The sequence below is a fragment of the Ursus arctos genome, unplaced genomic scaffold (assembly GCF_023065955.2).
Source record: "Ursus arctos isolate Adak ecotype North America unplaced genomic scaffold, UrsArc2.0 scaffold_6, whole genome shotgun sequence".
In the NCBI taxonomy this organism is placed as follows: domain Eukaryota; kingdom Metazoa; phylum Chordata; class Mammalia; order Carnivora; family Ursidae; genus Ursus; species Ursus arctos.
In genome coordinates this window covers 15,268,842-15,281,203 of record NW_026623078.1, presented here as the reverse complement: position 1 = coordinate 15,281,203, position 12,362 = coordinate 15,268,842, and positions in this window count along the sequence as shown.

Genomic DNA, 12,362 nt, shown 5'->3' with positions numbered 1-12,362 from the left:
GTGGGGGAATGGGATGGACTGGTGATGGGTAGTAAGGAGGGCACGTATTGCATGGTGCCCTGGGTGTTATATGCAACTAATGAATCATCGAACTTTACATCGGAAACCGGGGATGTACTGTATGGTGACTAACATAATATAATAAAAAAATATTATTATTTAAAAAAAAAGAAGTGTCTGTGTTCAGAATTCCTTTGCTAGATTTTAAGGTATCATGCCTTTTTACCTTTCCAACCAGTTCTATTGTTCACAATTGAGATAGAATAACAATTTTTCGTATTCTCTCCACTGAATGTAGGATGTAATTAACTTCAAGGCAAGTCAAGATTTACAGACTGCATTTTGTTTGTTTCTTTTTGGTCCAGTGAATTCCTCAGCAGCGGTTTTCATATTTCGCTGACTCCTATCCATTTTAGAAGGGAGTTGTGAGGTTTTTTTGGTGGTGTTTTCCTCCTTTACTTGAATCTTCCTGCTTTCTAAAATCTCCTCTTTCATTCTCTATTACTTTTGAGCTCCTTTTTTTTAATACTGCAAAGTGTACCTTTTTGTTTAAAAAAATAGCCCTAAATGCACAAGCTAAGTGAAAAATAAACCAGGAGCACATTTCCTTCGCGTTATCAAAATGACTTATTTGTATTCTGCTTCATATTAGCTTTCTCCAGGTCTTTAGTGCCAAGAACAAGTACTATTTATTTTAAGAAACTTATCCACTACTAGCATATCTCATACAAACTTTATTCATCAAATAAAATTTTTTTTGGTTGGTGACATTAAGTAATGAAATGTACCCTCTTCCTCGGTGATCTTTCTGAGGTAAAACAAGACCCATCTTGATGAGTGTTTGAGTGACATTCATGATTACCAGGTCCCCTGGTGCCCAGTTCTAGAATGATGATTTATCAGAATATTTTTACTGTTTTTATTTTAAAATTGATCTACAGTTCACTCTTTCTGATGTATAGTTCTGTGGGCTTTGAAGGTATCACTATGTACCCACCATCACAGAACTGTAGTGTCATCCACCCCCAAAATTTCTCCATGTGCCAATTTTGTAGTCAACCCTTCTTCAACTCCATCCCATGGTAACTACTATTCTACTTTCTATCCCTAAAGATTTGCCTTTTCCAGAATGTCAAATCAATGGAATCATACACTAGATAGCATTTGGGGTTTGGCCTCTTTCACTTACCATAATACATTTGGAATTCGTCCATGTCATTACATGTATTGCTAGTTGGTTCTCTTTTCTTGCTGAGCATTATTCCATGTTATAGACATACCATTGTGTGTTTAATCATTCCCTAGCAGAGGGACATTGATTTTTCTCAGTTTCTTGCTATTGCAAATAAAGCTGCTGTAAATATTTTTGTACAAGTCTTAGGTGAACATAGGTTCTCATTTCACTTGGATAAATACCTAGGAGTGAAATTGCTGTGTTGGTTTCATAGGATTTCTGTAACAAATTACCATAAACGTGGTGGCTTAAAACAATGGAAATTGATTCTCTCACAATTCTAAAGGAGAAGTCCAAAGTCAAGGTGTCAGCCAGGCTGCACAAGGGAAGAATCGGTTCCTTGCCTCTTTTAGTTTTTCATGGTTGCCAGCTTCCTTGGCTTGTGGCCACATGGCTCTGATCTTCCTCTTTGTCTTCATATTGCCCTTGCCTCTGTCTCCTTTGCATGATCGTATTCCAGCGTGTTGGCCTTTGACTCCAGGTGACAAAGAAACACATTTAGTATGAGTGCACACAACTCCCCTCTGAGGCTTATTGATGGAATTGAGAATGTATGGGGATGTCAGGTGTCACTCCAGGCATATTTATTTTTATGAGTGTTTCTTGAGTCATGTTATACTTCCTTCCAGGTTCTTTCTCTCTCTCCCCAAACCCCTCTCTCTGTCTCGCTCTCTCTTTTGGCTCCGTTAGGGTTCTTGGTTGCAAATAACAGAAACTAATTCTGGTTAATTTAAGCAGAAGAACAATTTTGTAAGGATATTGGATAGCTTGTGTGATCGATGGAAAGTCTACATTTCTAGGCTTCAAAGATGCACAGTCACCAATGGAATAAACTTATGACACTCTTGCTCTTGAGCTCCTGCTCTATGTACCAGGCTTCTTGTCTCTGCCAGCCGTGTCAGGCATAATCTCTGCCTCATCACCTTTACATTATCTCTCAAGATTCAAAGCTCTAGGCAGAAGCATCTAATTGGCTAAGTTAGGACATGCAACCATGCCTTAGCTGTGAAGGAACTGAGAAGAAATGATAACTGTTCCTTCACATTAGCTACGCTACTGGGAACATCCTATTCCCACAAATTTGGTTTTCTCCCAAGTAGGAAATGTGTTTAGCTTCCAGGTAGCCAAAACAAAATAAATATCACAAATATTTGTCACAAATACTACAGAGTTCCTGGGGCACCTGGGTGGCTCAGTGGATTAAGTGTCTGATTCTTGATTTCAGCTCATGATCTCATGGGTTGTAAGACTGAGTGCCATGTCAGGCTCCGGGATGGGCAGGCGTGGAGCCTGCTTGGGATTCTCTCTCTGCCCCACTCTCCCTCCCTCCCAACCCCTCCCCCCACCCTCCACCCCCACCTGTGCACTCTTCCTCTCTAAAAAAAAAGAAAGAATAACAAAAAAACCCACCAAACTACAAAATTCCTTTAATAGTTTTTTTTCTAAGGTTCAGTAGGGATGACTGTATTTCTTCTATTTCTAGTCCCATAGAAGATGAATTTGTCTTACTTTTAACCTCTATTACTGCTTTGTTTTGGAATGGAGGAGGAAACATAAAGCTTGACCTCGCAGCATTATCTTGACCAGAACTTCTCACACGGCCCAGATATGTTAGCTAATGCCTATCACTTGGTGAGCACTTGTTCCCTTGTTTACTGTATCAAAAACATCATAACCAAAATTACTTCATACTTTTTAAAAACAAACAAAAAAAGCTGGCTCCTAGTAAAGAAATTCTGAAAGCATACCCAGTTGGTGTGTGGCTGTATAATAGATTTGAAACCTTGCCCTCCTTCTCAGACCCTCTTAACCTTCCTCCTCTTTCTCGCTTCCTTGGTTGGCCCACTGCCTGCACCATGCTGGCCTTCCACTTTTGGACGTTGTTAATACTTTACACAGAAGAATATGATATTTGCCTTTCTGAGTGGCTGCCAATGGGCTGGATGATGCTACCTGGGCATAGGAGGGAATTAGCTCCTCTTGAGGTGAATACCAGCGAGGGGAGCCAAGTGATTAGTGGAAGTTAGGCCTGTGCATTCTCTTCCTCTCCTTCTGCTGTGGACTACTCTGAGATGCAGTCCCTCTTTACAACCCTTCTGGAAAATGATATGTGGTGAATAAACATACTGCAGAGCAACCTGCTGTTTTTTGTTGTCACTGAATGAAAAACAGCTCTAGCAGTCATGCTAACACATCCCATTATGCTGTCACAGTTCTGCTTGCCTTACCTCTCTTTTTACTTTACCATCGCTGCCCTTGGCTTGCATTTCCTAAATAAAGTGTTAGCATCTTAATCCTTGCCTCCAGCTCTGCTTTCTAGAGGATCTGGGCTAAAAGTAAGACGTGGATTTTAGGGCAACAGCTCTCAGTGGAATTACTCTGTCCACGACTACTGAATGCGACGGGTGGAAGGCTCATTTCCATATGCTTCCCATTCTGAAAATCTGGGGAAGAGGTGGGGGTTTGTCTCTTACTCCTAACAGAGATTCTAAACAAATTCAATCTTCCAGAGCAGATAGTTTCAATGCTATACATTTATAAATCTGAGCAGCAGTGATTTATAAAGCTATGCTTCTGTACAAATGTCAGAGGCCCCCAGGGAGAAAGTTGGGGTTTTAGTAATATCAAGCGGATCAAGAATGATATAAATGGCTATGAACTGGCTGCAATAGGGATAGGCAGTCCAGTGTGGGCACCAGCAGTAGGGAGTCCAATAAGACTTGGGCTTTCCCAGTCCTCATCACATTATCATTTGGAAACTAAAACACGTTAGCAGACTCACAAGGACTAACCAAAAAGTATCTTCTGTACAATGATCATCTCGAGTCATCTCTCATCATTTGAGCAATAATTCTGCATTCTGTTAGTGATTTTATTATTCTGCATTTCTTGATTTATTTTAAAAGTCTAACCTGAAGTATTGAATGAGGCATCTTGTTTTATTTTTCCTCCCTTCCCCTTTGATCCTCTGTTTTGTTTCTTAAATTCCATATGAGTGAGAACATATGGTAATTATCTTTCTCTGATTGACTTATTTTTTTCTCTGATTGATTTATTTTGCTTAGCATAATACCCTCTAGTTCCATCCATGTTGTTGCAAAGGCAAGATTTTATTTTTTGATGGCTGCATAATATTCCATCGTGTGTGTGTGTGTGTGTGTGTGTGTGTGTGTGTGTGTGTACCACAACTACTTTATCCATTCATCTGTCAATGGACCTCTGGGTTCTTTCCATAGTGTGGCTTTTGTGGACATTGCTGCTATAAACATTGGGGTGCAGGTGCCCCTTCGGATCACTACATTTGTATCTTTGGGATAAATCCCTAGTAGTGCAATTGCTGGGTTGTATGGTAGCTCTATTTCTAATTTTCTGAAGAACCTCCAGACTATATCTAACTGCAAGAGAGGCTGGTGGCAACGTACCCAGCTATGAACTGAGGTTCCTATTCCTGAAGAAGAAAGGACAACAGGAAGCAAAAAGCACACTTCTCTACAGCCACCTTGATGAAATCACGAGGTGGGAAAGCATCTCATTTGACTGTGGACTTGCAGCCTTGGTCCACTTCTCATGGCAGGTCCTCAGACTCAAGGATGAGGTGGCTGCAATTTGGAAACTGAGGAAGGGAATCCCCAGAAATGAGAGATATTAATCGCTCTGGGGAAGAATATAAACTGAGGCATGCAATCTGGTGCAACTCTGTCCTGGTTTCAATGAACAAGGGGAAAATCAAGTCCTGTTCTCAATTCAGGACCTGGAGGTTTGAAGGTAGACAATGCTAGTTATTAAGAGCCATTGAGAGATATGGGGTGAGTGAAGAGGCTGCCATTAGGGGAGACAGGGGAAAAAGACGTAAAAGCAGGCCCTGGAAAGGAGGCACTGCCCTGTTTGCTGGGGGCACTCAGCAGGAGGCCAGGCCAAGTTAGACCATTTTCAAGAATCGGGAAATACATACACAACAATAGATGGTTTAGAGTCCAGCCCCACCTTTCTGGGATGGTTTTTAATCTTACAGTGGAGGTATAATGGCAAAATAGAAGTCTCTAGGGAAATTTTTTTTTTTGGTTGGAACAATTTTTCCTGTTTAAACCCTCTTTAACAGATTTCTAAAATACAAAAGTAAAGCATGTTCTTTGTAATGAGTGAATTTGTCCAAAGGCATATAAAGAAAATAAAAAGATCCCCCTCACACCTCCCTCTCCTTGAACCTCTAGGTATGTGTTGTCAGCCCCCTGGTGTGCATTGAACACCTTCCCCTCCTTCCTCATGCATGCAATCATATTCAAATGGATACGCACTAGATGGGAATGTTGTACTCTGGGTGTGTGTGTGATGTGTGTGCTGTTTTTGCAAACATAAGATATGATTATAAACCTTGTCTTGAAACCTGCTGTAAAAGAAAAAACCATATCTTGAACACCCTCCAAATGAATAGATACAGACCCAACTCATCCTTTCTAATAGGTGCATAATATTCCACAACAAATACACCCTTTACTTTGTTAAAACATCTTTTTACTGATGGATATTCAGGAACTCGTTCGATAATCATCTATCTATGTTAGAATATCTCATTTCTGTGAAAGACGTGCAGATAAGCTCCAAGTACTAAGTTGGTGCGGCTAAACCTGAGAAACATCAACATTCTTCACGTCTCCCTTCATTGGGGGTCATAATGGGATCCAGTATTCCATAGAGCACCTGAGTAGAGAAATTCCCATCAAGCCTTCAAAGGGTAAGTATATTATATGACAATGCATGACTACTTACAAATTTTGAACCGTAAGAACTTCACCAAAATGCCGAAGAGGACAAATGGATTACTGGAGTAAGCATCCATCTTCCCAGGGAACTAAGCATTAAGTTAATTGAGATGACAATGGTGTGTTTTTGGTCTGCATGGAACTCTTTGTGTCAGTCAAGAGAAGAAAAATCATCTAAAAGTGATACCTCCAGGATAGAGATTAAGCAGTTCCATTAAAAATTGCTAGTCCTATAATCTGTAACTAACTAACGAGACATGACAAGCGCCATCATAGCGCCAGGCTCTTCGTCCCGGCTCCCCCACACCTTGGCCTGCGTCAGGCTCCCCTAATGAGACTCATTCATAACTGTCTCCCTTCAGTTCAGTCTCCCTTCACCGCCTTATGCAGCAGCTAGCCCTTCCCTTGTTGTGCCAGGCCCCCTTCCACGGCCTGGGGAGTCCTCTCTCATAACCTGACAAGTCTCATAAGGCTTAATTTTAAATAATGTAAATAAGAGAGGATCCCAATCTAATAATAGCAGCCAACAGGTGCTGAACACTCATCACGAGCCGGGTGCTGCTCAAAGCACTTTAGGTCTTCTAAAAATCCTTTAACAACCTTATAAAGTAGGCAAATAGGGGGACAGTGTCGATGTAACATGAAAGCATCATTGTTCATATGTGGTACCTGCGTTTGCTAATATTTTAAGTTGATCAAGGGCAAGCTTTTTCATGAGTTAACAAAAAAGCCTGAGCAATGTACAAAAAACAAAACAAAACAAAAAAACAAAAAAAACCCCACCAAGCTTAAAAGGGCTGAAATTCTGCAGAAGTGTTTTCTTCAGTGCACGTGGCTGATCTAGTGGATTCAAGAAGCACAATTCTTTCCGCAAAGTTAAGAAATCTGGGGGCAGGGGGGCAGCAAGTGCTGAGGAAGAAGCTGTGAGTGTTCTGATGCTGAAGGTTGCTGTATTATTTTAATTTTGATGTAACAGGTGTCTATTAGAAGCAAGTGCCTTCAAGGACTTACCTCTTGAAAGTGCAAGCCTTGGCTCTGGGCTGCAAAGCCTGACTTTTGTTTGGACAGTTGTTCCAGATGCTGCTGCCCAGAGCTGGGCCCCAACCTGCCAACCAGTTGTCGAAGTGTGTTTATAAAGCAGAACGTACGCACTTATCATAAGGTCTGTGCCCTTCAAATAGCTGAAAATGCTAGGATCCCCTTCAAAACCAGTCAAAATGTATCTTCACAATGAAGGACTCTAACCAAGAAGTAGAATTTGCCATCCTTAAACATCATTTTCTTAGAAAAATATTCCAGTAACCCAAGTCATATCTCTAATACATGAAAAATGGAAGAAAACTAAATTTATTTGTATTCAATTGGTAACTTAAAAATTGAAATATTCTATTAAAACTAAAGGAAAATATTCTTGCAAATAGAATATAGGAAAGCCACATTGAGGTGCATTTAAATAAAGTCCCACATTGTTGACAAGGTTCACAAGTAGTCGTGCTACTCGTGCTTTCTCCCTCCTCTCATCTCTCATTGAAACCATACAGGGTTTTTTCTTTTATAGTTTCTTTGCACCTTGCCCCCACTTACCTTCTGCTTAACTGCACGTTTTCCTCAACTCCTTTTGCTTTCCTTGGCTAACTCTTGTTCAGCTAAAATGTCATGCCCGCTTTGGTCTTCTCTGTCCTCCTGCAATGTTGGTTGCCATAGATTTCCTTTCTATTTCGTTTGTCACATTTGTAGTTTCTTGACATATATTATCTGCCAGAAGCATTATAGCATTGTGGTTATGACCTGGGTTGTGGAGACAACCAAACTGGGTTTGGATGTTGCCTCTTCCACTTAGCTATAATAGCTTGGGCAACTCACATGACCTCTTTGAGAACAAACAAACAGAAAACAAAAAACAAAAAACCAAGATGTAACTCCCTTGAACACTGGATACATGTCATATATTATTAGTCAGCAATGGTTTGCATCATTGACTGTTGTGTCCTTGGTTCCTTCCAGAATACTTGCTATGTATAGTTACTGAGTAAATGAGCAGAGTGTATGAAAAGATTATTTTCTTGAGATAAAATCATTTGACTTCATATAAAAAAGTGGTTTAATTGATTTATAAAAATGCACCAATGTATTTAAATCCCAAGCAACAAGTTCTACTAGCTAGGAAATTAGGATCTGTTCAAAAATGTTTTTCTCTATTGACAAATGGAACAAATTTGATTCCCCTAAAGATCAGTGTTCAGGACAACACTAAGCCTAGAATGTAGACATAACAAAGAAACCTCCCTGTAAAATGTATTGTATTGAGTTTTCAGCAAATTGAATCTAGAAATTGTTCATTTTTATTGATTGGCGCTGCCAGCCTGGGATGCTACAATGAGGTATCTTTTAAGTGTTCTGTGATACGATTAAATAGATTTTGTGAAATCTGTGTGGAGTAACTTTGGGAAATGAACAGTTGTATTTCGTGTGTGTTTAAGACTGAAAAAGAATAATTGACCTTACATTTAGGCAAGCATGGTATTGATTAGGTTTCTTGAGACTCAGGGTGATAAAGCACTATACTAGGCTAGACAGGGACGTTGTGAATCCCAGAGAATGTTGTTGTTGTTGTTTTAAAGCACTAAAAAGATAACACTACGTAAAAGACATAGACCATCTATTTTCTCCTGGAAAAACTTTATTTTCCCTCATCCACCCAAGTCCCATTATTTGAGCATGTATTCTCTCATTTCCCCTTCTTACTTAGTAACATTGAAGACGTTGTAGTTTTTACGAAAAAGGTGGTTTACAGGATTCTTCATGCACTTCATATTGCCATGCCTGCTACCATTTCAATACCCTTAGTTGCCTATTTTAACCAAACAAAAAGAGCCTCTTTTCAGATCTATATCTTCTGCTTACAACATCATTCATGTGTCTTTGCTATCACTGTCTGCCGACCTCCAGATGTAATTTACAATTTCCTCCCCCAAAACCTCCCCCCATGGTGACCCTTGGTCCCCTACCTGATGGATGAAACATCTAACACTCTCAGTTGCAGCTGGCCTTTACCCTGGAGGTCCACCGTTCACCCTGAAACAGCCATTCCTGTTTCTTCCTTGCCGAAGAGCCCCACTTTGATTTGGGTGGCCACCCACCCCCACGTGACAGCCACAGTGTTGGTGGATAGTCCAGGGAATCTCTTTCCCCTTGACAGAGATTCGTATGTGACCCAGTTTGGGCCAAAGATCCAGGAGGATAACTATATTGGGGTCTTCTAGGAAACCTTTTGCTCACTAATGAAAAGTGAGAAATACCAGAAGAGATAACTCCTTGTCTCTGTTGCCCATTGCTATGTCTGGAACATAATACGGGAGCCACGGCCACTCTTGCAACCACAGGGGAGTTAAACAGGCTAAGGATGGCAGAGTGAAAAATGTCAAGAGACAAAAACAAATCTGAAATGCTAGATTAGCTAAGGCTGGGGCCTTTCTACCTCCTGGTGAAAGAAATTTTCCTTGTTGTAAGCCAGTTGAATTGGGAATTTCCTTTTTCATTGTGGTATCTTTTGCCCTGTTATTCCTCATCATTAGATTTAGACTACGCATTTTGTCAGGAGCACTGCTGAAATGAAGTGCTGTTGTGTTCTTCCTGGTGTAGCTGTCAGGAGGCCCAGAGGGTCCCTTACTCCTAATAATGGTGAAGTGAACTTATCACTTGGTTAAGGTGCTGTCTGCCTGGTTTCTCCACTCCAAAGTCATTGTTTTCCTTCTACAATTAAGAGAAGGGAGGCACCTTGATACTCCAAGTTTCCTGTTCTTCATCATACTTTCATCCACCAGTATTAGTATCCATTGATGCCTAAATCATTTATTACCCTGATGGTTGCCAAAAAGTGTACCCTATTATTTGTTATAACTTTTTAAACTAAAATTGTGGTAAAACACATATAAAACGTACCATTTGAAACTTTCTTGAGTGTATAATTCGCATTGTTGGGCAACCATCCCCACTATCCATTTCTATAACTTTTTAGACATCTCAGCTGAAACTCAGTACCCATTAAACAGTAACTCCCCTTCCCCTTCCCCTCAGCCCCTTGTAACCACGGCTCTACCTTCTGTCTCTATGAGTTTGACTGCACAGGTACTGCATATAAATGAAAACATGCAATATGCTTTGTGTCTGGTTTATTTCATTTCACGTAATGTCTTCAAGTTTTATTCATGTTGCAGCATGTATTAGAATTTCATTCCTTTTACAGACTGTATAACATTCGACTGTGTGTATATGCACCACATTTTGTTTATCGATTCATCCGGCTATGGACGTTTGGGCTGTTTCCTTCTTTTGGCTATTATGAGGTGCTGCTATGAACATTGACGTACAAATACCTATTCGAGTTCCTGCTTCCACTACTTTTGGGCATATACTTAGGAGTGTAATTGCTGGATTATATATACGATACCTATGTTTAATTTTTTGAGGAGCTACCATAATTTTTTCTAGGTGCCTGTACCATTTTACTTTCCTCCCAGCAATGCCCAAAGGTTCCAATTTCTCTATATCCTTGCCAATAATTATTTATGTTTTTTTGATAGTTGCCATCCTAATGGGCATGAAGTGGTATCTCGTGGTTTTGATTTACACTGTCTGAATGATTAGTGATGTTGAGCATCTTTTCATGTGCTTATTGTCCATTTGCATATCTTCTTTGGAGAAATGTCTAGCAAGTCCTTTGCTCATTTTTGAATTGGGTTATTTGTTTTTGTTGTTGTTGAGTTTTAGGAGTTTTATATGTATTCTAAATATTAATCCTTTATCAGATATATTTGCAAATATTTTCTGCCTTTCTGTGGGTCTCCTTTTCACTCTCTTGTTAGTGTCCTTTAAGGCACAAAAGTTTTATAAATTTTGAACAAGTTCAATTTATCTTATTTTAAATTTTGAACAAGTTCTATTTATCTTATTTGTCTTATTTTCTTTGTTGATTTGCTTTTGGGGTCATATCCAAGAAATCATCGCCAAATCCAATGTCCAAATGAAGTTTTCCTTTGTTTTCTTCTAATGGTTTTATGGTTTTAGTTTTTACCTTTAGGTCTTTAATCCATTTTGAGTTAATTTTTGCATATTGTGTAAGGTACAGGTCCAACTTCTTTCTTTTGCATGTGGATATCCAGTTTTTCCAGCACCATTTGTTGAAAAGGATAAGATTTTCTTTTAAATGTAGCAGAAAACATGTTACCTCTGAGGTCTCAAACTTTCCCAGGTCAGGACACCCTTAGCATCTTGATACATTTTTTTATGGTGCATTGAGTCCAAAAGAAATACCTAACAATCCCACTCATTGAACAGTTACGTCTAAACAAACTAGTTTGTATTCATTCCTGAACAACTCAGCCACTTGAAAAAAATACTACACAGAAATTGAAAGAAAAAATACTATTTTAATTTTATTCTTAAATAACACAACTACTTCCTAATGCAGTGTGTGTTGGGTGATGCATAACATCTCAGACCTTGGCATCAGACTGGATACCAGTGCCCTCATTTCCTGTTCACATTGGTCTTTGTGTGGTGTTTGCTTTCTTTCTCTACAATTGTGGAAAACTCACCCTTGCAGAGATATAATGTCACTGAATGTAAGTAGTGTGGTCTGATGTTGGAACTGTGAACTATTTTAAGCTAATAGTTCATATGGTGTCTGAAAGATGTCCAGCATCTCTGTGCTTGCCTTGATCATGACACCCCATGAATTTGCTATGACATCTTAGCACTTGGTGCAGTTTGGGGATGCTATCTTAGCTGATACAACTTCTTTAACTTTGATGACCTTCACTTCCACCTCTCCCATAGCCAGCTGCTCCGATGACCACCCTAGTCCTTGTCCTGACCTAGAAGATATTTACCTTTTACTCTTATATTCTACTTTTTCATACCCTGGTCACACTGTCCTGTCATCTATCTCACAGTCTATCTCCTGATTGCTACTTTTATTTCATGAAAATCTCAAAGTTCTTCACTTTTCCCCTTTCTGCCAATCCATCAGCTTCTTTCTGCTTAAGAATTTCCACATGTAGCCCATCATTCAACATCTCTACATATGTCCCCAGCCTGCTGAACATTAAATTTCCATGTAAATTGGGGTTATAGTCTCCTCTTTGGAGAGTAAACATTCCTAAAGATCTTTTATGTAAGTTCTTCATGGCTATCCCAAGATGATCCCCAACTTTCCCCTCATTTCTCAAAATCCCTGCTATAATGCCGTCAGCCTCATAATTAGTGAACTCCATGAACTTTACTGAGAAAACAAAAATCATAAGCCTTATGCTGGAACTCCCTTAGCTCTCCCCACCCACCACCCATAAACATCTCCATGTCTACTC